At 56.9% G+C, this 16,709-nt stretch overlaps 84 pseudogenes; all 84 read left to right on the top strand.

The window, feature by feature from the left end:
- The first annotated feature begins 65 nt into the window (after positions 1–65).
- Positions 66–184, top strand: LOC136630913 (5S ribosomal RNA; annotated as a pseudogene).
- Positions 185–264: 80 nt separating this feature from the next.
- On the top strand, positions 265–383 carry LOC136629646 (5S ribosomal RNA; annotated as a pseudogene).
- Positions 384–463: 80 nt separating this feature from the next.
- Positions 464–582, top strand: LOC136629645 (5S ribosomal RNA; annotated as a pseudogene).
- Positions 583–662: 80 nt separating this feature from the next.
- Positions 663–781, top strand: LOC136630437 (5S ribosomal RNA; annotated as a pseudogene).
- Positions 782–861: 80 nt separating this feature from the next.
- LOC136629384 (5S ribosomal RNA) lies at positions 862–980 on the top strand (annotated as a pseudogene).
- An 80-nt stretch (positions 981–1,060) lies between these two features.
- Positions 1,061–1,179, top strand: LOC136629876 (5S ribosomal RNA; annotated as a pseudogene).
- Positions 1,180–1,259: 80 nt separating this feature from the next.
- Positions 1,260–1,378, top strand: LOC136630029 (5S ribosomal RNA; annotated as a pseudogene).
- An 80-nt stretch (positions 1,379–1,458) lies between these two features.
- On the top strand, positions 1,459–1,577 carry LOC136629859 (5S ribosomal RNA; annotated as a pseudogene).
- An 80-nt stretch (positions 1,578–1,657) lies between these two features.
- On the top strand, positions 1,658–1,776 carry LOC136629644 (5S ribosomal RNA; annotated as a pseudogene).
- Positions 1,777–1,856: 80 nt separating this feature from the next.
- LOC136629643 (5S ribosomal RNA) lies at positions 1,857–1,975 on the top strand (annotated as a pseudogene).
- Positions 1,976–2,055: 80 nt separating this feature from the next.
- LOC136629641 (5S ribosomal RNA) lies at positions 2,056–2,174 on the top strand (annotated as a pseudogene).
- Positions 2,175–2,254: 80 nt separating this feature from the next.
- On the top strand, positions 2,255–2,373 carry LOC136629640 (5S ribosomal RNA; annotated as a pseudogene).
- Positions 2,374–2,453: 80 nt separating this feature from the next.
- LOC136629372 (5S ribosomal RNA) lies at positions 2,454–2,572 on the top strand (annotated as a pseudogene).
- Positions 2,573–2,652: 80 nt separating this feature from the next.
- On the top strand, positions 2,653–2,771 carry LOC136630912 (5S ribosomal RNA; annotated as a pseudogene).
- Positions 2,772–2,851: 80 nt separating this feature from the next.
- Positions 2,852–2,970, top strand: LOC136630017 (5S ribosomal RNA; annotated as a pseudogene).
- Positions 2,971–3,050: 80 nt separating this feature from the next.
- LOC136629638 (5S ribosomal RNA) lies at positions 3,051–3,169 on the top strand (annotated as a pseudogene).
- An 80-nt stretch (positions 3,170–3,249) lies between these two features.
- LOC136630005 (5S ribosomal RNA) lies at positions 3,250–3,368 on the top strand (annotated as a pseudogene).
- An 80-nt stretch (positions 3,369–3,448) lies between these two features.
- On the top strand, positions 3,449–3,567 carry LOC136629637 (5S ribosomal RNA; annotated as a pseudogene).
- Positions 3,568–3,647: 80 nt separating this feature from the next.
- Positions 3,648–3,766, top strand: LOC136629636 (5S ribosomal RNA; annotated as a pseudogene).
- An 80-nt stretch (positions 3,767–3,846) lies between these two features.
- Positions 3,847–3,965, top strand: LOC136629635 (5S ribosomal RNA; annotated as a pseudogene).
- An 80-nt stretch (positions 3,966–4,045) lies between these two features.
- Positions 4,046–4,164, top strand: LOC136629634 (5S ribosomal RNA; annotated as a pseudogene).
- An 80-nt stretch (positions 4,165–4,244) lies between these two features.
- Positions 4,245–4,363, top strand: LOC136629361 (5S ribosomal RNA; annotated as a pseudogene).
- Positions 4,364–4,443: 80 nt separating this feature from the next.
- LOC136629950 (5S ribosomal RNA) lies at positions 4,444–4,562 on the top strand (annotated as a pseudogene).
- Positions 4,563–4,642: 80 nt separating this feature from the next.
- LOC136630911 (5S ribosomal RNA) lies at positions 4,643–4,761 on the top strand (annotated as a pseudogene).
- Positions 4,762–4,841: 80 nt separating this feature from the next.
- LOC136629633 (5S ribosomal RNA) lies at positions 4,842–4,960 on the top strand (annotated as a pseudogene).
- An 80-nt stretch (positions 4,961–5,040) lies between these two features.
- Positions 5,041–5,159, top strand: LOC136629632 (5S ribosomal RNA; annotated as a pseudogene).
- Positions 5,160–5,239: 80 nt separating this feature from the next.
- LOC136629631 (5S ribosomal RNA) lies at positions 5,240–5,358 on the top strand (annotated as a pseudogene).
- An 80-nt stretch (positions 5,359–5,438) lies between these two features.
- On the top strand, positions 5,439–5,557 carry LOC136630910 (5S ribosomal RNA; annotated as a pseudogene).
- Positions 5,558–5,637: 80 nt separating this feature from the next.
- LOC136629993 (5S ribosomal RNA) lies at positions 5,638–5,756 on the top strand (annotated as a pseudogene).
- Positions 5,757–5,836: 80 nt separating this feature from the next.
- Positions 5,837–5,955, top strand: LOC136629858 (5S ribosomal RNA; annotated as a pseudogene).
- An 80-nt stretch (positions 5,956–6,035) lies between these two features.
- LOC136629630 (5S ribosomal RNA) lies at positions 6,036–6,154 on the top strand (annotated as a pseudogene).
- An 80-nt stretch (positions 6,155–6,234) lies between these two features.
- Positions 6,235–6,353, top strand: LOC136629629 (5S ribosomal RNA; annotated as a pseudogene).
- Positions 6,354–6,433: 80 nt separating this feature from the next.
- LOC136629627 (5S ribosomal RNA) lies at positions 6,434–6,552 on the top strand (annotated as a pseudogene).
- An 80-nt stretch (positions 6,553–6,632) lies between these two features.
- LOC136629625 (5S ribosomal RNA) lies at positions 6,633–6,751 on the top strand (annotated as a pseudogene).
- An 80-nt stretch (positions 6,752–6,831) lies between these two features.
- On the top strand, positions 6,832–6,950 carry LOC136629349 (5S ribosomal RNA; annotated as a pseudogene).
- An 80-nt stretch (positions 6,951–7,030) lies between these two features.
- LOC136630908 (5S ribosomal RNA) lies at positions 7,031–7,149 on the top strand (annotated as a pseudogene).
- An 80-nt stretch (positions 7,150–7,229) lies between these two features.
- On the top strand, positions 7,230–7,348 carry LOC136629982 (5S ribosomal RNA; annotated as a pseudogene).
- An 80-nt stretch (positions 7,349–7,428) lies between these two features.
- On the top strand, positions 7,429–7,547 carry LOC136629624 (5S ribosomal RNA; annotated as a pseudogene).
- An 80-nt stretch (positions 7,548–7,627) lies between these two features.
- On the top strand, positions 7,628–7,746 carry LOC136629971 (5S ribosomal RNA; annotated as a pseudogene).
- Positions 7,747–7,826: 80 nt separating this feature from the next.
- LOC136629623 (5S ribosomal RNA) lies at positions 7,827–7,945 on the top strand (annotated as a pseudogene).
- An 80-nt stretch (positions 7,946–8,025) lies between these two features.
- LOC136629622 (5S ribosomal RNA) lies at positions 8,026–8,144 on the top strand (annotated as a pseudogene).
- An 80-nt stretch (positions 8,145–8,224) lies between these two features.
- Positions 8,225–8,343, top strand: LOC136629621 (5S ribosomal RNA; annotated as a pseudogene).
- An 80-nt stretch (positions 8,344–8,423) lies between these two features.
- On the top strand, positions 8,424–8,542 carry LOC136629620 (5S ribosomal RNA; annotated as a pseudogene).
- Positions 8,543–8,622: 80 nt separating this feature from the next.
- On the top strand, positions 8,623–8,741 carry LOC136629337 (5S ribosomal RNA; annotated as a pseudogene).
- Positions 8,742–8,821: 80 nt separating this feature from the next.
- LOC136629949 (5S ribosomal RNA) lies at positions 8,822–8,940 on the top strand (annotated as a pseudogene).
- Positions 8,941–9,020: 80 nt separating this feature from the next.
- LOC136630907 (5S ribosomal RNA) lies at positions 9,021–9,139 on the top strand (annotated as a pseudogene).
- Positions 9,140–9,219: 80 nt separating this feature from the next.
- Positions 9,220–9,338, top strand: LOC136629619 (5S ribosomal RNA; annotated as a pseudogene).
- An 80-nt stretch (positions 9,339–9,418) lies between these two features.
- LOC136629618 (5S ribosomal RNA) lies at positions 9,419–9,537 on the top strand (annotated as a pseudogene).
- Positions 9,538–9,617: 80 nt separating this feature from the next.
- Positions 9,618–9,736, top strand: LOC136629617 (5S ribosomal RNA; annotated as a pseudogene).
- Positions 9,737–9,816: 80 nt separating this feature from the next.
- LOC136630227 (5S ribosomal RNA) lies at positions 9,817–9,935 on the top strand (annotated as a pseudogene).
- Positions 9,936–10,015: 80 nt separating this feature from the next.
- LOC136629326 (5S ribosomal RNA) lies at positions 10,016–10,134 on the top strand (annotated as a pseudogene).
- An 80-nt stretch (positions 10,135–10,214) lies between these two features.
- Positions 10,215–10,333, top strand: LOC136630906 (5S ribosomal RNA; annotated as a pseudogene).
- Positions 10,334–10,413: 80 nt separating this feature from the next.
- On the top strand, positions 10,414–10,532 carry LOC136630080 (5S ribosomal RNA; annotated as a pseudogene).
- An 80-nt stretch (positions 10,533–10,612) lies between these two features.
- On the top strand, positions 10,613–10,731 carry LOC136629615 (5S ribosomal RNA; annotated as a pseudogene).
- An 80-nt stretch (positions 10,732–10,811) lies between these two features.
- LOC136629959 (5S ribosomal RNA) lies at positions 10,812–10,930 on the top strand (annotated as a pseudogene).
- Positions 10,931–11,010: 80 nt separating this feature from the next.
- LOC136629614 (5S ribosomal RNA) lies at positions 11,011–11,129 on the top strand (annotated as a pseudogene).
- Positions 11,130–11,209: 80 nt separating this feature from the next.
- On the top strand, positions 11,210–11,328 carry LOC136629613 (5S ribosomal RNA; annotated as a pseudogene).
- An 80-nt stretch (positions 11,329–11,408) lies between these two features.
- Positions 11,409–11,527, top strand: LOC136629612 (5S ribosomal RNA; annotated as a pseudogene).
- Positions 11,528–11,607: 80 nt separating this feature from the next.
- On the top strand, positions 11,608–11,726 carry LOC136629314 (5S ribosomal RNA; annotated as a pseudogene).
- An 80-nt stretch (positions 11,727–11,806) lies between these two features.
- On the top strand, positions 11,807–11,925 carry LOC136629611 (5S ribosomal RNA; annotated as a pseudogene).
- An 80-nt stretch (positions 11,926–12,005) lies between these two features.
- LOC136630905 (5S ribosomal RNA) lies at positions 12,006–12,124 on the top strand (annotated as a pseudogene).
- An 80-nt stretch (positions 12,125–12,204) lies between these two features.
- LOC136629743 (5S ribosomal RNA) lies at positions 12,205–12,323 on the top strand (annotated as a pseudogene).
- Positions 12,324–12,403: 80 nt separating this feature from the next.
- Positions 12,404–12,522, top strand: LOC136629609 (5S ribosomal RNA; annotated as a pseudogene).
- An 80-nt stretch (positions 12,523–12,602) lies between these two features.
- Positions 12,603–12,721, top strand: LOC136629608 (5S ribosomal RNA; annotated as a pseudogene).
- Positions 12,722–12,801: 80 nt separating this feature from the next.
- Positions 12,802–12,920, top strand: LOC136629607 (5S ribosomal RNA; annotated as a pseudogene).
- Positions 12,921–13,000: 80 nt separating this feature from the next.
- On the top strand, positions 13,001–13,119 carry LOC136629606 (5S ribosomal RNA; annotated as a pseudogene).
- Positions 13,120–13,199: 80 nt separating this feature from the next.
- Positions 13,200–13,318, top strand: LOC136629302 (5S ribosomal RNA; annotated as a pseudogene).
- Positions 13,319–13,398: 80 nt separating this feature from the next.
- Positions 13,399–13,517, top strand: LOC136629605 (5S ribosomal RNA; annotated as a pseudogene).
- Positions 13,518–13,597: 80 nt separating this feature from the next.
- On the top strand, positions 13,598–13,716 carry LOC136630904 (5S ribosomal RNA; annotated as a pseudogene).
- An 80-nt stretch (positions 13,717–13,796) lies between these two features.
- Positions 13,797–13,915, top strand: LOC136629872 (5S ribosomal RNA; annotated as a pseudogene).
- An 80-nt stretch (positions 13,916–13,995) lies between these two features.
- LOC136629603 (5S ribosomal RNA) lies at positions 13,996–14,114 on the top strand (annotated as a pseudogene).
- An 80-nt stretch (positions 14,115–14,194) lies between these two features.
- LOC136629602 (5S ribosomal RNA) lies at positions 14,195–14,313 on the top strand (annotated as a pseudogene).
- Positions 14,314–14,393: 80 nt separating this feature from the next.
- On the top strand, positions 14,394–14,512 carry LOC136629289 (5S ribosomal RNA; annotated as a pseudogene).
- Positions 14,513–14,592: 80 nt separating this feature from the next.
- On the top strand, positions 14,593–14,711 carry LOC136630077 (5S ribosomal RNA; annotated as a pseudogene).
- An 80-nt stretch (positions 14,712–14,791) lies between these two features.
- LOC136629601 (5S ribosomal RNA) lies at positions 14,792–14,910 on the top strand (annotated as a pseudogene).
- Positions 14,911–14,990: 80 nt separating this feature from the next.
- On the top strand, positions 14,991–15,109 carry LOC136629277 (5S ribosomal RNA; annotated as a pseudogene).
- Positions 15,110–15,189: 80 nt separating this feature from the next.
- Positions 15,190–15,308, top strand: LOC136630090 (5S ribosomal RNA; annotated as a pseudogene).
- Positions 15,309–15,388: 80 nt separating this feature from the next.
- Positions 15,389–15,507, top strand: LOC136629600 (5S ribosomal RNA; annotated as a pseudogene).
- Positions 15,508–15,587: 80 nt separating this feature from the next.
- Positions 15,588–15,706, top strand: LOC136629265 (5S ribosomal RNA; annotated as a pseudogene).
- Positions 15,707–15,786: 80 nt separating this feature from the next.
- LOC136629598 (5S ribosomal RNA) lies at positions 15,787–15,905 on the top strand (annotated as a pseudogene).
- An 80-nt stretch (positions 15,906–15,985) lies between these two features.
- LOC136630903 (5S ribosomal RNA) lies at positions 15,986–16,104 on the top strand (annotated as a pseudogene).
- An 80-nt stretch (positions 16,105–16,184) lies between these two features.
- Positions 16,185–16,303, top strand: LOC136629948 (5S ribosomal RNA; annotated as a pseudogene).
- Positions 16,304–16,383: 80 nt separating this feature from the next.
- Positions 16,384–16,502, top strand: LOC136629597 (5S ribosomal RNA; annotated as a pseudogene).
- Positions 16,503–16,582: 80 nt separating this feature from the next.
- Positions 16,583–16,701, top strand: LOC136629596 (5S ribosomal RNA; annotated as a pseudogene).
- Positions 16,702–16,709: the final 8 nt, after the last annotated feature.

Below are 16,709 nucleotides of genomic sequence, written 5' to 3'. Positions count from 1 at the left end.
AGGTTTCTTTCCTTTTCGGAGGTGCGTTCGCACTGCAGAAAGCCCATAGGAAAGGAGGAGGCGCTGTCAACGGGCATTCTAAGCTGAATGTGCCCGCTCTCGTCAGATCGCGGCCGCCAGCCAGCTTGAGGCTTGGCAAGTACCAGTATGGGTGACCGGCTGGGAATCCCAGGTCCCGTTGACTTTTAAGGCCTTGAGTAGGTTTCTTTCCTTTTCGGAGGTGCGTTCGCACTGCAGAAAGCCCATAGGAAAGGAGGAGGAGCTGTCAACGGGCATTCTAAGCTGAATGTGCCTGCTCTCGTCAGATCGCGGCCGCCAGCCAGCTTGAGGCCTGGCAAGTACCAGTATGGGTGACCGGCTGGGAATCCCAGGTCCCGTTGACTTTTAAGGCCGTGAGTAGGTTTCTTTCCTTTTCGGAGGTGCGTTCGCACTGCAGAAAGCCCATAGGAAAGGAGGAGGAGCTGTCAACGGGCATTCTAAGCTGAATGTGCCTGCTCTCGTCAGATCGCGGCCGCCAGCCAGCTTGAGGCCTGGCAAGTACCAGTATGGGTGACCGGCTGGGAATCCCAGGTCCCGTTGACTTTTAAGGCCGTGAGTAGGTTTCTTTCCGTTTCGGAGGTGCGTTCGCACTGCAGAAAGCCCATAGGAAAGGAGGAGGAGCTGTCAACGGGCATTCTAAGCTGAATGTGCCTGCTCTCGTCAGATCGCGGCCGCCAGCCAGCTTGAGGCCTGGCAAGTACCAGTATGGGTGACCGGCTGCGAATCCCAGGTCCCGTTGACTTTTAAGGCCGTGAGTAGGTTTCTTTCCTTTTCGGAGGTGCGTTCGCACTGCAGAAAGCCCATAGGAAAGGAGGAGGAGCTGTCAACGGGCATTCTAAGCTGAATGTGCCCGCTCTCGTCAGATCGCGGCCGCCAGCCAGCTTGAGGCCTGGCAAGTACCAGTATGGGTGACCGGCTGGGAATCCCAGGTCCCGTTGACTTTTAAGGCCGTGAGTAGGTTTCTTTCCTTTTCGGAGGTGCGTTCGCACTGCAGAAAGCCCATAGGAAAGGAGGAGGCGCTGTCAACGGGCATTCTAAGCTGAATGTGCCCGCTCTCGTCAGATCGCGGCCGCCAGCCAGCTTGAGGCTTGGCAAGTACCAGTATGGGTGACCGGCTGGGAATCCCAGGTCCCGTTGATTTTTAAGGCCTTGAGTAGGTCTCTTTCCTTTTCGGAGGTGCGTTCGCACTGCAGAAAGCCCATAGGAAAGGAGGAAGAGCTGTCAACGGGCATTCTAAGCTGTATGTGCCCGCTCTCGTCAGATCGCGGCCGCCAGCCAGCTTGAGGCCTGGCAAGTACCAGTATGGGTGACCGGCTGGGAATCCCAGGTCCCGTTGACTTTTAAGGCCGTGAGTAGGTTTCTTTCCTTTTCGGAGGTGCGTTCGCACTGCAGAAAGCCCATAGGAAAGGAGGAGGAGCTGTCAACGGGCATTCTAAGCTGAATGTGCCTGCTCTCGTCAGATCGCGGCCGCCAGCCAGCTTGAGGCCTGGCAAGTACCAGTATGGGTGACCGGCTGGGAATCCCAGGTTCCGTTGACTTTTAAGGCCGTGAGTAGGTTTCTTTCCTTTTCGGAGGTGCGTTCGCACTGCAGAAAGCCCATAGGAAAGGAGGAGGAGCTGTCAACGGGCATTCTAAGCTGAATGTGCCTGCTCTCGTCAGATCGCGGCCGCCAGCCAGCTTGAGGCCTGGCAAGTACCAGTATGGGTGACCGGCTGGGAATCCCAGGTCCCGTTGACTTTTAAGGCCGTGAGTAGGTTTCTTTCCTTTTCGGAGGTGCGTTCGCACTGCAGAAAGCCCATAGGAAAGGTGGAGGAGCTGTCAACGGGCATTCTAAGCTGAATGTGCCTGCTCTCGTCAGATCGCGGCCGCCAGCCAGCTTGAGGCCTGGCAAGTACCAGTATGGGTGACCGGCTGGGAATCCCAGGTCCCGTTGACTTTTAAGGCCGTGAGTAGGTTTCTTTCCTTTTCGGAGGTGCGTTCGCACTGCAGAAAGCCCATAGGAAAGGAGGAGGAGCTGTCAACGGGCATTCTAAGCTGAATGTGCCTGCTCTCGTCAGATCGCGGCCGCCAGCCAGCTTGAGGCCTGGCAAGTACCAGTATGGGTGACCGGCTGGGAATCCCAGGTCCCGTTGACTTTTAAGGCCGTGAGTAGGTTTCTTTCCGTTTCGGAGGTGCGTTCGCACTGCAGAAAGCCCATAGGAAAGGAGGAGGAGCTGTCAACGGGCATTCTAAGCTGAATGTGCCTGCTCTCGTCAGATCGCGGCCGCCAGCCAGCTTGAGGCCTGGCAAGTACCAGTATGGGTGACCGGCTGGGAATCCCAGGTCCCGTTGACTTTTAAGGCCGTGAGTAGGTTTCTTTCCTTTTCGGAGGTGCGTTCGCACTGCAGAAAGCCCATAGGAAAGGAGGAGGAGCTGTCAACGGGCATTCTAAGCTGAATGTGCCCGCTCTCGTCAGATCGCGGCCGCCAGCCAGCTTGAGGCCTGGCAAGTACCAGTATGGGTGACCGGCTGGGAATCCCAGGTCCCGTTGACTTTTAAGGCCGTGAGTAGGTTTCTTTCCTTTTCGGAGGTGCGTTCGCACTGCAGAAAGCCCATAGGAAAGGAGGAGGCGCTGTCAACGGGCATTCTAAGCTGAATGTGCCCGCTCTCGTCAGATCGCGGCCGCCAGCCAGCTTGAGGCTTGGCAAGTACCAGTATGGGTGACCGGCTGGGAATCCCAGGTCCCGTTGACTTTTAAGGCCTTGAGTAGGTCTCTTTCCTTTTCGGAGGTGCGTTCGCACTGCAGAAAGCCCATAGGAAAGGAGGAAGAGCTGTCAACGGGCATTCTAAGCTGTATGTGCCCGCTCTCGTCAGATCGCGGCCGCCAGCCAGCTTGAGGCCTGGCAAGTACCAGTATGGGTGACCGGCTGGGAATCCCAGGTCCCGTTGACTTTTAAGGCCGTGAGTAGGTTTCTTTCCTTTTCGGAGGTGCGTTCGCACTGCAGAAAGCCCATAGGAAAGGAGGAGGAGCTGTCAACGGGCATTCTAAGCTGAATGTGCCTGCTCTCGTCAGATCGCGGCCGCCAGCCAGCTTGAGGCCTGGCAAGTACCAGTATGGGTGACCGGCTGGGAATCCCAGGTCCCGTTGACTTTTAAGGCCTTGAGTAGGTTTCTTTCCTTTTCGGAGGTGCGTTCGCACTGCAGAAAGCCCATAGGAATGGAGGAGGAGCTGTCAACGGGCATTCTAAGCTGTATGTGCCCGCTCTCGTCAGATCGCGGCCGCCAGCCAGCTTGAGGCCTGGCAAGTACCAGTATGGGTGACCGGCTGGGAATCCCAGGTCCCGTTGACTTTTAAGGCCGTGAGTAGGTTTCTTTCCTTTTCGGAGGTGCGTTCGCACTGCAGAAAGCCCATAGGAAAGGAGGAGGAGCTGTCAACGGGCATTCTAAGCTGAATGTGCCTGCTCTCGTCAGATCGCGGCCGCCAGCCAGCTTGAGGCCTGGCAAGTACCAGTATGGGTGACCGGCTGGGAATCCCAGGTCCCGTTGACTTTTAAGGCCGTGAGTAGGTTTCTTTCCTTTTCGGAGGTGCGTTCGCACTGCAGAAAGCCCATAGGAAAGGTGGAGGAGCTGTCAACGGGCATTCTAAGCTGAATGTGCCTGCTCTCGTCAGATCGCGGCCGCCAGCCAGCTTGAGGCCTGGCAAGTACCAGTATGGGTGACCGGCTGGGAATCCCAGGTCCCGTTGACTTTTAAGGCCGTGAGTAGGTTTCTTTCCTTTTCGGAGGTGCGTTCGCACTGCAGAAAGCCCATAGGAAAGGAGGAGGAGCTGTCAACGGGCATTCTAAGCTGAATGTGCCTGCTCTCGTCAGATCGCGGCCGCCAGCCAGCTTGAGGCCTGGCAAGTACCAGTATGGGTGACCGGCTGGGAATCCCAGGTCCCGTTGACTTTTAAGGCCGTGAGTAGGTTTCTTTCCGTTTCGGAGGTGCGTTCGCACTGCAGAAAGCCCATAGGAAAGGAGGAGGAGCTGTCAACGGGCATTCTAAGCTGAATGTGCCTGCTCTCGTCAGATCGCGGCCGCCAGCCAGCTTGAGGCCTGGCAAGTACCAGTATGGGTGACCGGCTGGGAATCCCAGGTCCCGTTGACTTTTAAGGCCGTGAGTAGGTTTCTTTCCTTTTCGGAGGTGCGTTCGCACTGCAGAAAGCCCATAGGAAAGGAGGAGGAGCTGTCAACGGGCATTCTAAGCTGAATGTGCCCGCTCTCGTCAGATCGCGGCCGCCAGCCAGCTTGAGGCCTGGCAAGTACCAGTATGGGTGACCGGCTGGGAATCCCAGGTCCCGTTGACTTTTAAGGCCGTGAGTAGGTTTCTTTCCTTTTCGGAGGTGCGTTCGCACTGCAGAAAGCCCATAGGAAAGGAGGAGGAGCTGTCAACGGGCATTCTAAGCTGAATGTGCCTGCTCTCGTCAGATCGCGGCCGCCAGCCAGCTTGAGGCCTGGCAAGTACCAGTATGGGTGACCGGCTGGGAATCCCAGGTCCCGTTGATTTTTAAGGCCGTGAGTAGGTTTCTTTCCTTTTCGGAGGTGCGTTCGCACTGCAGAAAGCCCATAGGAAAGGAGGAGGAGCTGTCAACGGGCATTCTAAGCTGAATGTGCCCGCTCTCGTCAGATCGCGGCCGCCAGCCAGCTTGAGGCTTGGCAAGTACCAGTATGGGTGACCGGCTGGGAATCCCAGGTCCCGTTGACTTTTAAGGCCTTGAGTAGGTTTCTTTCCTTTTCGGAGGTGCGTTCGCACTGCAGAAAGCCCATAGGAAAGGAGGAGGAGCTGTCAACGGGCATTCTAAGCTGAATGTGCCTGCTCTCGTCAGATCGCGGCCGCCAGCCAGCTTGAGGCCTGGCAAGTACCAGTATGGGTGACCGGCTGGGAATCCCAGGTCCCGTTGACTTTTAAGGCCGTGAGTAGGTTTCTTTCCTTTTCGGAGGTGCGTTCGCACTGCAGAAAGCCCATAGGAAAGGTGGAGGAGCTGTCAACGGGCATTCTAAGCTGAATGTGCCTGCTCTCGTCAGATCGCGGCCGCCAGCCAGCTTGAGGCCTGGCAAGTACCAGTATGGGTGACCGGCTGGGAATCCCAGGTCCCGTTGACTTTTAAGGCCGTGAGTAGGTTTCTTTCCTTTTCGGAGGTGCGTTCGCACTGCAGAAAGCCCATAGGAAAGGAGGAGGAGCTGTCAACGGGCATTCTAAGCTGAATGTGCCTGCTCTCGTCAGATCGCGGCCGCCAGCCAGCTTGAGGCCTGGCAAGTACCAGTATGGGTGACCGGCTGGGAATCCCAGGTCCCGTTGACTTTTAAGGCCGTGAGTAGGTTTCTTTCCGTTTCGGAGGTGCGTTCGCACTGCAGAAAGCCCATAGGAAAGGAGGAGGCGCTGTCAACGGGCATTCTAAGCTGAATGTGCCCGCTCTCGTCAGATCGCGGCCGCCAGCCAGCTTGAGGCTTGGCAAGTACCAGTATGGGTGACCGGCTGGGAATCCCAGGTCCCGTTGACTTTTAAGGCCTTGAGTAGGTCTCTTTCCTTTTCGGAGGTGCGTTCGCACTGCAGAAAGCCCATAGGAAAGGAGGAAGAGCTGTCAACGGGCATTCTAAGCTGTATGTGCCCGCTCTCGTCAGATCGCGGCCGCCAGCCAGCTTGAGGCCTGGCAAGTACCAGTATGGGTGACCGGCTGGGAATCCCAGGTCCCGTTGACTTTTAAGGCCGTGAGTAGGTTTCTTTCCTTTTCGGAGGTGCGTTCGCACTGCAGAAAGCCCATAGGAAAGGAGGAGGAGCTGTCAACGGGCATTCTAAGCTGAATGTGCCTGCTCTCGTCAGATCGCGGCCGCCAGCCAGCTTGAGGCCTGGCAAGTACCAGTATGGGTGACCGGCTGGGAATCCCAGGTTCCGTTGACTTTTAAGGCCGTGAGTAGGTTTCTTTCCTTTTCGGAGGTGCGTTCGCACTGCAGAAAGCCCATAGGAAAGGAGGAGGAGCTGTCAACGGGCATTCTAAGCTGAATGTGCCTGCTCTCGTCAGATCGCGGCCGCCAGCCAGCTTGAGGCCTGGCAAGTACCAGTATGGGTGACCGGCTGGGAATCCCAGGTCCCGTTGACTTTTAAGGCCGTGAGTAGGTTTCTTTCCTTTTCGGAGGTGCGTTCGCACTGCAGAAAGCCCATAGGAAAGGTGGAGGAGCTGTCAACGGGCATTCTAAGCTGAATGTGCCTGCTCTCGTCAGATCGCGGCCGCCAGCCAGCTTGAGGCCTGGCAAGTACCAGTATGGGTGACCGGCTGGGAATCCCAGGTCCCGTTGACTTTTAAGGCCGTGAGTAGGTTTCTTTCCTTTTCGGAGGTGCGTTCGCACTGCAGAAAGCCCATAGGAAAGGAGGAGGAGCTGTCAACGGGCATTCTAAGCTGAATGTGCCTGCTCTCGTCAGATCGCGGCCGCCAGCCAGCTTGAGGCCTGGCAAGTACCAGTATGGGTGACCGGCTGGGAATCCCAGGTCCCGTTGACTTTTAAGGCCGTGAGTAGGTTTCTTTCCGTTTCGGAGGTGCGTTCGCACTGCAGAAAGCCCATAGGAAAGGAGGAGGAGCTGTCAACGGGCATTCTAAGCTGAATGTGCCTGCTCTCGTCAGATCGCGGCCGCCAGCCAGCTTGAGGCCTGGCAAGTACCAGTATGGGTGACCGGCTGGGAATCCCAGGTCCCGTTGACTTTTAAGGCCGTGAGTAGGTTTCTTTCCTTTTCGGAGGTGCGTTCGCACTGCAGAAAGCCCATAGGAAAGGAGGAGGAGCTGTCAACGGGCATTCTAAGCTGAATGTGCCCGCTCTCGTCAGATCGCGGCCGCCAGCCAGCTTGAGGCCTGGCAAGTACCAGTATGGGTGACCGGCTGGGAATCCCAGGTCCCGTTGACTTTTAAGGCCGTGAGTAGGTTTCTTTCCTTTTCGGAGGTGCGTTCGCACTGCAGAAAGCCCATAGGAAAGGAGGAGGCGCTGTCAACGGGCATTCTAAGCTGAATGTGCCCGCTCTCGTCAGATCGCGGCCGCCAGCCAGCTTGAGGCTTGGCAAGTACCAGTATGGGTGACCGGCTGGGAATCCCAGGTCCCGTTGACTTTTAAGGCCTTGAGTAGGTCTCTTTCCTTTTCGGAGGTGCGTTCGCACTGCAGAAAGCCCATAGGAAAGGAGGAAGAGCTGTCAACGGGCATTCTAAGCTGTATGTGCCCGCTCTCGTCAGATCGCGGCCGCCAGCCAGCTTGAGGCCTGGCAAGTACCAGTATGGGTGACCGGCTGGGAATCCCAGGTCCCGTTGACTTTTAAGGCCGTGAGTAGGTTTCTTTCCTTTTCGGAGGTGCGTTCGCACTGCAGAAAGCCCATAGGAAAGGAGGAGGAGCTGTCAACGGGCATTCTAAGCTGAATGTGCCTGCTCTCGTCAGATCGCGGCCGCCAGCCAGCTTGAGGCCTGGCAAGTACCAGTATGGGTGACCGGCTGGGAATCCCAGGTCCCGTTGACTTTTAAGGCCTTGAGTAGGTTTCTTTCCTTTTCGGAGGTGCGTTCGCACTGCAGAAAGCCCATAGGAATGGAGGAGGAGCTGTCAACGGGCATTCTAAGCTGTATGTGCCCGCTCTCGTCAGATCGCGGCCGCCAGCCAGCTTGAGGCCTGGCAAGTACCAGTATGGGTGACCGGCTGGGAATCCCAGGTCCCGTTGACTTTTAAGGCCGTGAGTAGGTTTCTTTCCTTTTCGGAGGTGCGTTCGCACTGCAGAAAGCCCATAGGAAAGGAGGAGGAGCTGTCAACGGGCATTCTAAGCTGAATGTGCCTGCTCTCGTCAGATCGCGGCCGCCAGCCAGCTTGAGGCCTGGCAAGTACCAGTATGGGTGACCGGCTGGGAATCCCAGGTCCCGTTGACTTTTAAGGCCGTGAGTAGGTTTCTTTCCTTTTCGGAGGTGCGTTCGCACTGCAGAAAGCCCATAGGAAAGGTGGAGGAGCTGTCAACGGGCATTCTAAGCTGAATGTGCCTGCTCTCGTCAGATCGCGGCCGCCAGCCAGCTTGAGGCCTGGCAAGTACCAGTATGGGTGACCGGCTGGGAATCCCAGGTCCCGTTGACTTTTAAGGCCGTGAGTAGGTTTCTTTCCTTTTCGGAGGTGCGTTCGCACTGCAGAAAGCCCATAGGAAAGGAGGAGGAGCTGTCAACGGGCATTCTAAGCTGAATGTGCCTGCTCTCGTCAGATCGCGGCCGCCAGCCAGCTTGAGGCCTGGCAAGTACCAGTATGGGTGACCGGCTGGGAATCCCAGGTCCCGTTGACTTTTAAGGCCGTGAGTAGGTTTCTTTCCGTTTCGGAGGTGCGTTCGCACTGCAGAAAGCCCATAGGAAAGGAGGAGGAGCTGTCAACGGGCATTCTAAGCTGAATGTGCCTGCTCTCGTCAGATCGCGGCCGCCAGCCAGCTTGAGGCCTGGCAAGTACCAGTATGGGTGACCGGCTGGGAATCCCAGGTCCCGTTGACTTTTAAGGCCGTGAGTAGGTTTCTTTCCTTTTCGGAGGTGCGTTCGCACTGCAGAAAGCCCATAGGAAAGGAGGAGGAGCTGTCAACGGGCATTCTAAGCTGAATGTGCCCGCTCTCGTCAGATCGCGGCCGCCAGCCAGCTTGAGGCCTGGCAAGTACCAGTATGGGTGACCGGCTGGGAATCCCAGGTCCCGTTGACTTTTAAGGCCGTGAGTAGGTTTCTTTCCTTTTCGGAGGTGCGTTCGCACTGCAGAAAGCCCATAGGAAAGGAGGAGGAGCTGTCAACGGGCATTCTAAGCTGAATGTGCCTGCTCTCGTCAGATCGCGGCCGCCAGCCAGCTTGAGGCCTGGCAAGTACCAGTATGGGTGACCGGCTGGGAATCCCAGGTCCCGTTGATTTTTAAGGCCGTGAGTAGGTTTCTTTCCTTTTCGGAGGTGCGTTCGCACTGCAGAAAGCCCATAGGAAAGGAGGAGGAGCTGTCAACGGGCATTCTAAGCTGAATGTGCCCGCTCTCGTCAGATCGCGGCCGCCAGCCAGCTTGAGGCTTGGCAAGTACCAGTATGGGTGACCGGCTGGGAATCCCAGGTCCCGTTGACTTTTAAGGCCTTGAGTAGGTTTCTTTCCTTTTCGGAGGTGCGTTCGCACTGCAGAAAGCCCATAGGAAAGGAGGAGGAGCTGTCAACGGGCATTCTAAGCTGAATGTGCCTGCTCTCGTCAGATCGCGGCCGCCAGCCAGCTTGAGGCCTGGCAAGTACCAGTATGGGTGACCGGCTGGGAATCCCAGGTCCCGTTGACTTTTAAGGCCGTGAGTAGGTTTCTTTCCTTTTCGGAGGTGCGTTCGCACTGCAGAAAGCCCATAGGAAAGGTGGAGGAGCTGTCAACGGGCATTCTAAGCTGAATGTGCCTGCTCTCGTCAGATCGCGGCCGCCAGCCAGCTTGAGGCCTGGCAAGTACCAGTATGGGTGACCGGCTGGGAATCCCAGGTCCCGTTGACTTTTAAGGCCGTGAGTAGGTTTCTTTCCTTTTCGGAGGTGCGTTCGCACTGCAGAAAGCCCATAGGAAAGGAGGAGGAGCTGTCAACGGGCATTCTAAGCTGAATGTGCCTGCTCTCGTCAGATCGCGGCCGCCAGCCAGCTTGAGGCCTGGCAAGTACCAGTATGGGTGACCGGCTGGGAATCCCAGGTCCCGTTGACTTTTAAGGCCGTGAGTAGGTTTCTTTCCGTTTCGGAGGTGCGTTCGCACTGCAGAAAGCCCATAGGAAAGGAGGAGGAGCTGTCAACGGGCATTCTAAGCTGAATGTGCCTGCTCTCGTCAGATCGTGGCCGCCAGCCAGCTTGAGGCCTGGCAAGTACCAGTATGGGTGACCGGCTGGGAATCCCAGGTCCCGTTGACTTTTAAGGCCGTGAGTAGGTTTCTTTCCTTTTCGGAGGTGCGTTCGCACTGCAGAAAGCCCATAGGAAAGGAGGAGGAGCTGTCAACGGGCATTCTAAGCTGAATGTGCCCGCTCTCGTCAGATCGCGGCCGCCAGCCAGCTTGAGGCCTGGCAAGTACCAGTATGGGTGACCGGCTGGGAATCCCAGGTCCCGTTGACTTTTAAGGCCGTGAGTAGGTTTCTTTCCTTTTCGGAGGTGCGTTCGCACTGCAGAAAGCCCATAGGAAAGGAGGAGGCGCTGTCAACGGGCATTCTAAGCTGAATGTGCCCGCTCTCGTCAGATCGCGGCCGCCAGCCAGCTTGAGGCTTGGCAAGTACCAGTATGGGTGACCGGCTGGGAATCCCAGGTCCCGTTGACTTTTAAGGCCTTGAGTAGGTCTCTTTCCTTTTCGGAGGTGCGTTCGCACTGCAGAAAGCCCATAGGAAAGGAGGAAGAGCTGTCAACGGGCATTCTAAGCTGTATGTGCACGCTCTCGTCAGATCGCGGCCGCCAGCCAGCTTGAGGCCTGGCAAGTACCAGTATGGGTGACCGGCTGGGAATCCCAGGTCCCGTTGACTTTTAAGGCCGTGAGTAGGTTTCTTTCCTTTTCGGAGGTGCGTTCGCACTGCAGAAAGCCCATAGGAAAGGAGGAGGAGCTGTCAACGGGCATTCTAAGCTGAATGTGCCTGCTCTCGTCAGATCGCGGCCGCCAGCCAGCTTGAGGCCTGGCAAGTACCAGTATGGGTGACCGGCTGGGAATCCCAGGTCCCGTTGACTTTTAAGGCCTTGAGTAGGTTTCTTTCCTTTTCGGAGGTGCGTTCGCACTGCAGAAAGCCCATAGGAATGGAGGAGGAGCTGTCAACGGGCATTCTAAGCTGTATGTGCCCGCTCTCGTCAGATCGCGGCCGCCAGCCAGCTTGAGGCCTGGCAAGTACCAGTATGGGTGACCGGCTGGGAATCCCAGGTCCCGTTGACTTTTAAGGCCGTGAGTAGGTTTCTTTCCTTTTCGGAGGTGCGTTCGCACTGCAGAAAGCCCATAGGAAAGGAGGAGGAGCTGTCAACGGGCATTCTAAGCTGAATGTGCCTGCTCTCGTCAGATCGCGGCCGCCAGCCAGCTTGAGGCCTGGCAAGTACCAGTATGGGTGACCGGCTGGGAATCCCAGGTCCCGTTGACTTTTAAGGCCGTGAGTAGGTTTCTTTCCTTTTCGGAGGTGCGTTCGCACTGCAGAAAGCCCATAGGAAAGGTGGAGGAGCTGTCAACGGGCATTCTAAGCTGAATGTGCCTGCTCTCGTCAGATCGCGGCCGCCAGCCAGCTTGAGGCCTGGCAAGTACCAGTATGGGTGACCGGCTGGGAATCCCAGGTCCCGTTGACTTTTAAGGCCGTGAGTAGGTTTCTTTCCGTTTCGGAGGTGCGTTCGCACTGCAGAAAGCCCATAGGAAAGGAGGAGGAGCTGTCAACGGGCATTCTAAGCTGAATGTGCCTGCTCTCGTCAGATCGCGGCCGCCAGCCAGCTTGAGGCCTGGCAAGTACCAGTATGGGTGACCGGCTGGGAATCCCAGGTCCCGTTGACTTTTAAGGCCGTGAGTAGGTTTCTTTCCTTTTCGGAGGTGCGTTCGCACTGCAGAAAGCCCATAGGAAAGGAGGAGGAGCTGTCAACGGGCATTCTAAGCTGAATGTGCCCGCTCTCGTCAGATCGCGGCCGCCAGCCAGCTTGAGGCCTGGCAAGTACCAGTATGGGTGACCGGCTGGGAATCCCAGGTCCCGTTGACTTTTAAGGCCGTGAGTAGGTTTCTTTCCTTTTCGGAGGTGCGTTCGCACTGCAGAAAGCCCATAGGAAAGGAGGAGGAGCTGTCAACGGGCATTCTAAGCTGAATGTGCCTGCTCTCGTCAGATCGCGGCCGCCAGCCAGCTTGAGGCCTGGCAAGTACCAGTATGGGTGACCGGCTGGGAATCCCAGGTCCCGTTGACTTTTAAGGCCGTGAGTAGGTTTCTTTCCTTTTCGGAGGTGCGTTCGCACTGCAGAAAGCCCATAGGAAAGGAGGAGGCGCTGTCAACGGGCATTCTAAGCTGAATGTGCCCGCTCTCGTCAGATCGCGGCCGCCAGCCAGCTTGAGGCTTGGCAAGTACCAGTATGGGTGACCGGCTGGGAATCCCAGGTCCCGTTGACTTTTAAGGCCTTGAGTAGGTTTCTTTCCTTTTCGGAGGTGCGTTCGCACTGCAGAAAGCCCATAGGAATGGAGGAGGAGCTGTCAACGGGCATTCTAAGCTGTATGTGCCCGCTCTCGTCAGATCGCGGCCGCCAGTCAGCTTGAGGCCTGGCAAGTACCAGTATGGGTGACCGGCTGGGAATCCCAGGTCCCGTTGACTTTTAAGGCCGTGAGTAGGTTTCTTTCCTTTTCGGAGGTGCGTTCGCACTGCAGAAAGCCCATAGGAAAGGAGGAGGAGCTGTCAACGGGCATTCTAAGCTGAATGTGCCTGCTCTCGTCAGATCGCGGCCGCCAGCCAGCTTGAGGCCTGGCAAGTACCAGTATGGGTGACCGGCTGGGAATCCCAGGTCCCGTTGACTTTTAAGGCCGTGAGTAGGTTTCTTTCCTTTTCGGAGGTGCGTTCGCACTGCAGAAAGCCCATAGGAAAGGTGGAGGAGCTGTCAACGGGCATTCTAAGCTGAATGTGCCTGCTCTCGTCAGATCGCGGCCGCCAGCCAGCTTGAGGCCTGGCAAGTACCAGTATGGGTGACCGGCTGGGAATCCCAGGTCCCGTTGACTTTTAAGGCCGTGAGTAGGTTTCTTTCCTTTTCGGAGGTGCGTTCGCACTGCAGAAAGCCCATAGGAAAGGAGGAGGAGCTGTCAACGGGCATTCTAAGCTGAATGTGCCTGCTCTCGTCAGATCGCGGCCGCCAGCCAGCTTGAGGCCTGGCAAGTACCAGTATGGGTGACCGGCTGGGAATCCCAGGTCCCGTTGACTTTTAAGGCCGTGAGTAGGTTTCTTTCCGTTTCGGAGGTGCGTTCGCACTGCAGAAAGCCCATAGGAAAGGAGGAGGAGCTGTCAACGGGCATTCTAAGCTGAATGTGCCTGCTCTCGTCAGATCGCGGCCGCCAGCCAGCTTGAGGCCTGGCAAGTACCAGTATGGGTGACCGGCTGGGAATCCCAGGTCCCGTTGACTTTTAAGGCCGTGAGTAGGTTTCTTTCCTTTTCGGAGATGCGTTCGCACTGCAGAAAGCCCATAGGAAAGGAGGAGGAGCTGTCAACGGGCATTCTAAGCTGAATGTGCCCGCTCTCGTCAGATCGCGGCCGCCAGCCAGCTTGAGGCCTGGCAAGTACCAGTATGGGTGACCGGCTGGGAATCCCAGGTCCCGTTGACTTTTAAGGCCGTGAGTAGGTTTCTTTCCTTTTCGGAGGTGCGTTCGCACTGCAGAAAGCCCATAGGAAAGGAGGAGGAGCTGTCAACGGGCATTCTAAGCTGAATGTGCCTGCTCTCGTCAGATCGCGGCCGCCAGCCAGCTTGAGGCCTGGCAAGTACCAGTATGGGTGACCGGCTGGGAATCCCAGGTCCCGTTGACTTTTAAGGCCGTGAGTAGGTTTCTTTCCTTTTCGGAGGTGCGTTCGCACTGCAGAAAGCCCATAGGAAAGGAGGAGGCGCTGTCAACGGGCATTCTAAGCTGAATGTGCCCGCTCTCGTCAGATCGCGGCCGCCAGCCAGCTTGAGGCTTGGCAAGTACCAGTATGGGTGACCGGCTGGGAATCCCAGGTCCCGTTGACTTTTAAGGCCTTGAGTAGGTTTCTTTCCTTTTCGGAGGTGCGTTCGCACTGCAGAAAGCCCATAGGAATGGAGGAGGAGCTGTCAACGGGCATTCTAAGCTGTATGTGCCCGCTCTCGTCAGATCGCGGCCGCCAGCCAGCTTGAGGCCTGGCAAGTACCAGTATGGGTGACTGGCTGGGAATCCCAGGTCCCGTTGACTTTTAAGGCCGTGAGTAGGTTTCTTTCCTTTTCGGAGGTGCGTTCGCACTGCAGAAAGCCCATAGGAAAGGAGGAGGAGCTGTCAACGGGCATTCTAAGCTGAATGTGCCTGCTCTCGTCAGATCGCGGCCGCCAGCCAGCTTGAGGCCTGGCAAGTACCAGTATGGGTGACCGGCTGGGAATCCCAGGTCCCGTTGACTTTTAAGGCCGTGAGTAGGTTTCTTTCCTTTTCGGAGGTGAGTTCGCACTGCAGAAAGCCCATAGGAAAGGAGGAGGAGCTGTCAACGGGCATTCTAAGCTGAATGTGCCTGCTCTCGTCAGATCGCGGCCGCCAGCCAGCTTGAGGCCTGGCAAGTACCAGTATGGGTGACCGGCTGGGAATCCCAGGTCCCGTTGACTTTTAAGGCCGTGAGTAGGTTTCTTTCCTTTTCGGAGGTGCGTTCGCACTGCAGAAAGCCCATAGGAAAGGAGGAGGAGCTGTCAACGGGCATTCTAAGCTGAATGTGCCCGCTCTCGTCAGATCGCGGCCGCCAGCCAGCTTGAGGCCTGGCAAGTACCAGTATGGGTGACCGGCTGGGAATCCCAGGTCCCGTTGACTTTTAAGGCCGTGAGTAGGTTTCTTTCCTTTTCGGAGGTGCGTTCGCACTGCAGAAAGCCCATAGGAAAGGAGGAAGAGCTATCAACGGGCATTCTAAGCTGAATGTGCCTGCTCTCGTCAGATCGCGGCCGCCAGCCAGCTTGAGGCCTGGCAAGTACCAGTATGGGTGACCGGCTGGGAATCCCAGGTCCCGTTGACTTTTAAGGCCGTGAGTAGGTTTCTTTCCTTTTCGGAGGTGCGTTCGCACTGCAGAAAGCCCATAGGAAAGGAGGAGGAGCTGTCAACGGGCATTCTAAGCTGAATGTGCCTGCTCTCGTCAGATCGCGGCCGCCAGCCAGCTTGAGGCCTGGCAAGTACCAGTATGGGTGACCGGCTGGGAATCCCAGGTCCCGTTGACTTTTAAGGCCATGGGTAGGTTTCTTTCCTTTTCGGAGGTGCGTTCGCAAAGCAGAAAGCCCATAGGAAAGGAGGAGGAGCTGTCAACGGGCATTCTAAGCTGAATGTGCCCGCTCTCGTCAGATCGCGGCCGCCAGCCAGCTTGAGGCCTGGCAAGTACCAGTATGGGTGACCGGCTGGGAATCCCAGGTCCCGTTGACTTTTAAGGCCGTGAGTAGGTTTCTTTCCTTTTCGGAGGTGCGTTCGCACTGCAGAAAGCCCATAGGAAAGGAGGAGGAGCTGTCAACGGGCATTCTAAGCTGAATGTGCCTGCTCTCGTCAGATCGCGGCCGCCAGCCAGCTTGAGGCCTGGCAAGTACCAGTATGGGTGACCGGCTTGGAATCCCAGGTCCCGTTGACTTTTAAGGCCGTGAGTAGGTTTCTTTCCGTTTCGGAGGTGCGTTCGCACTGCAGAAAGCCCATAGGAAAGGAGGAGGAGCTGTCAACGGGCATTCTAAGCTGAATGTGCCTGCTCTCGTCAGATCGCGGCCGCCAGCCAGCTTGAGGCCTGGCAAGTACCAGTATGGGTGACCGGCTGGGAATCCCAGGTCCCGTTGACTTTTAAGGCCGTGAGTAGGTTTCTTTCCTTTTCGGAGGTGCGTTCGCACTGCAGAAAGCCCATAGGAAAGGAGGAGGAGCTGTCAACGGGCATTCTAAGCTGAATGTGCCCGCTCTCGTCAGATCGCGGCCGCCAGCCAGCTTGAGGCCTGGCAAGTACCAGTATGGGTGACCGGCTGGGAATCCCAGGTCCCGTTGACTTTTAAGGCCGTGAGTAGGTTTCTTTCCTTTTCGGAGGTGCGTTCGCACTGCAGAAAGCCCATAGGAAAGGAGGAGGAGCTGTCAACGGGCATTCTAAGCTGAATGTGCCTGCTCTCGTCAGATCGCGGCCGCCAGCCAGCTTGAGGCCTGGCAAGTACCAGTATGGGTGACCGGCTGGGAATCCCAGGTCCCGTTGACTTTTAAGGCCGTGAGTAGGTTTCTTTCCTTTTCGGAGGTGCGTTCGCACTGCAGAAAGCCCATAGGAAAGGAGGAGGCGCTGTCAACGGGCATTCTAAGCTGAATGTGCCCGCTCTCGTCAGATCGCGGCCGCCAGCCAGCTTGAGGCTTGGCAAGTACCAGTATGGGTGACCGGCTGGGAATCCCAGGTCCCGTTGACTTTTAAGGCCTTGAGTAGGTTTCTTTCCTTTTCGGAGGTGCGTTCGCACTGCAGAAAGCCCATAGGAATGGAGGAGGAGCTGTCAACGGGCATTCTAAGCTGTATGTGCCCGCTCTCGTCAGATCGCGGCCGCCAGCCAGCTTGAGGCCTGGCAAGTACCAGTATGGGTGACCGGCTGGGAATCCCAGGTCCCGTTGACTTTTAAGGCCGTGAGTAGGTTTCTTTCCTTTTCGGAGGTGCGTTCGCACTGCAGAAAGCCCATAGGAAAGGTGGAGGAGCTGTCAACGGGCATTCTAAGCTGAATGTGCCTGCTCTCGTCAGATCGCGGCCGCCAGCCAGCTTGAGGCCTGGCAAGTACCAGTATGGGTGACCGGCTGGGAATCCCAGGTCCCGTTGACTTTTAAGGCCGTGAGTAGGTTTCTTTCCTTTTCGGAGGTGCGTTCGCACTGCAGAAAGCCCATAGGAAAGGAGGAGGAGCTGTCAACGGGCATTCTAAGCTGAATGTGCCTGCTCTCGTCAGATCGCGGCCGCCAGCCAGCTTGAGGCCTGGCAAGTACCAGTATGGGTGACCGGCTGGGAATCCCAGGTCCCGTTGACTTTTAAGGC

This window comes from Eleutherodactylus coqui, chromosome 5 (assembly GCF_035609145.1).
Source record: "Eleutherodactylus coqui strain aEleCoq1 chromosome 5, aEleCoq1.hap1, whole genome shotgun sequence".
In the NCBI taxonomy this organism is placed as follows: Eukaryota; Metazoa; Chordata; class Amphibia; order Anura; family Eleutherodactylidae; genus Eleutherodactylus; species Eleutherodactylus coqui.
Note: the sequence above shows the minus strand (reverse complement) of the source record. Positions and strands in the feature narration are given on the sequence as shown.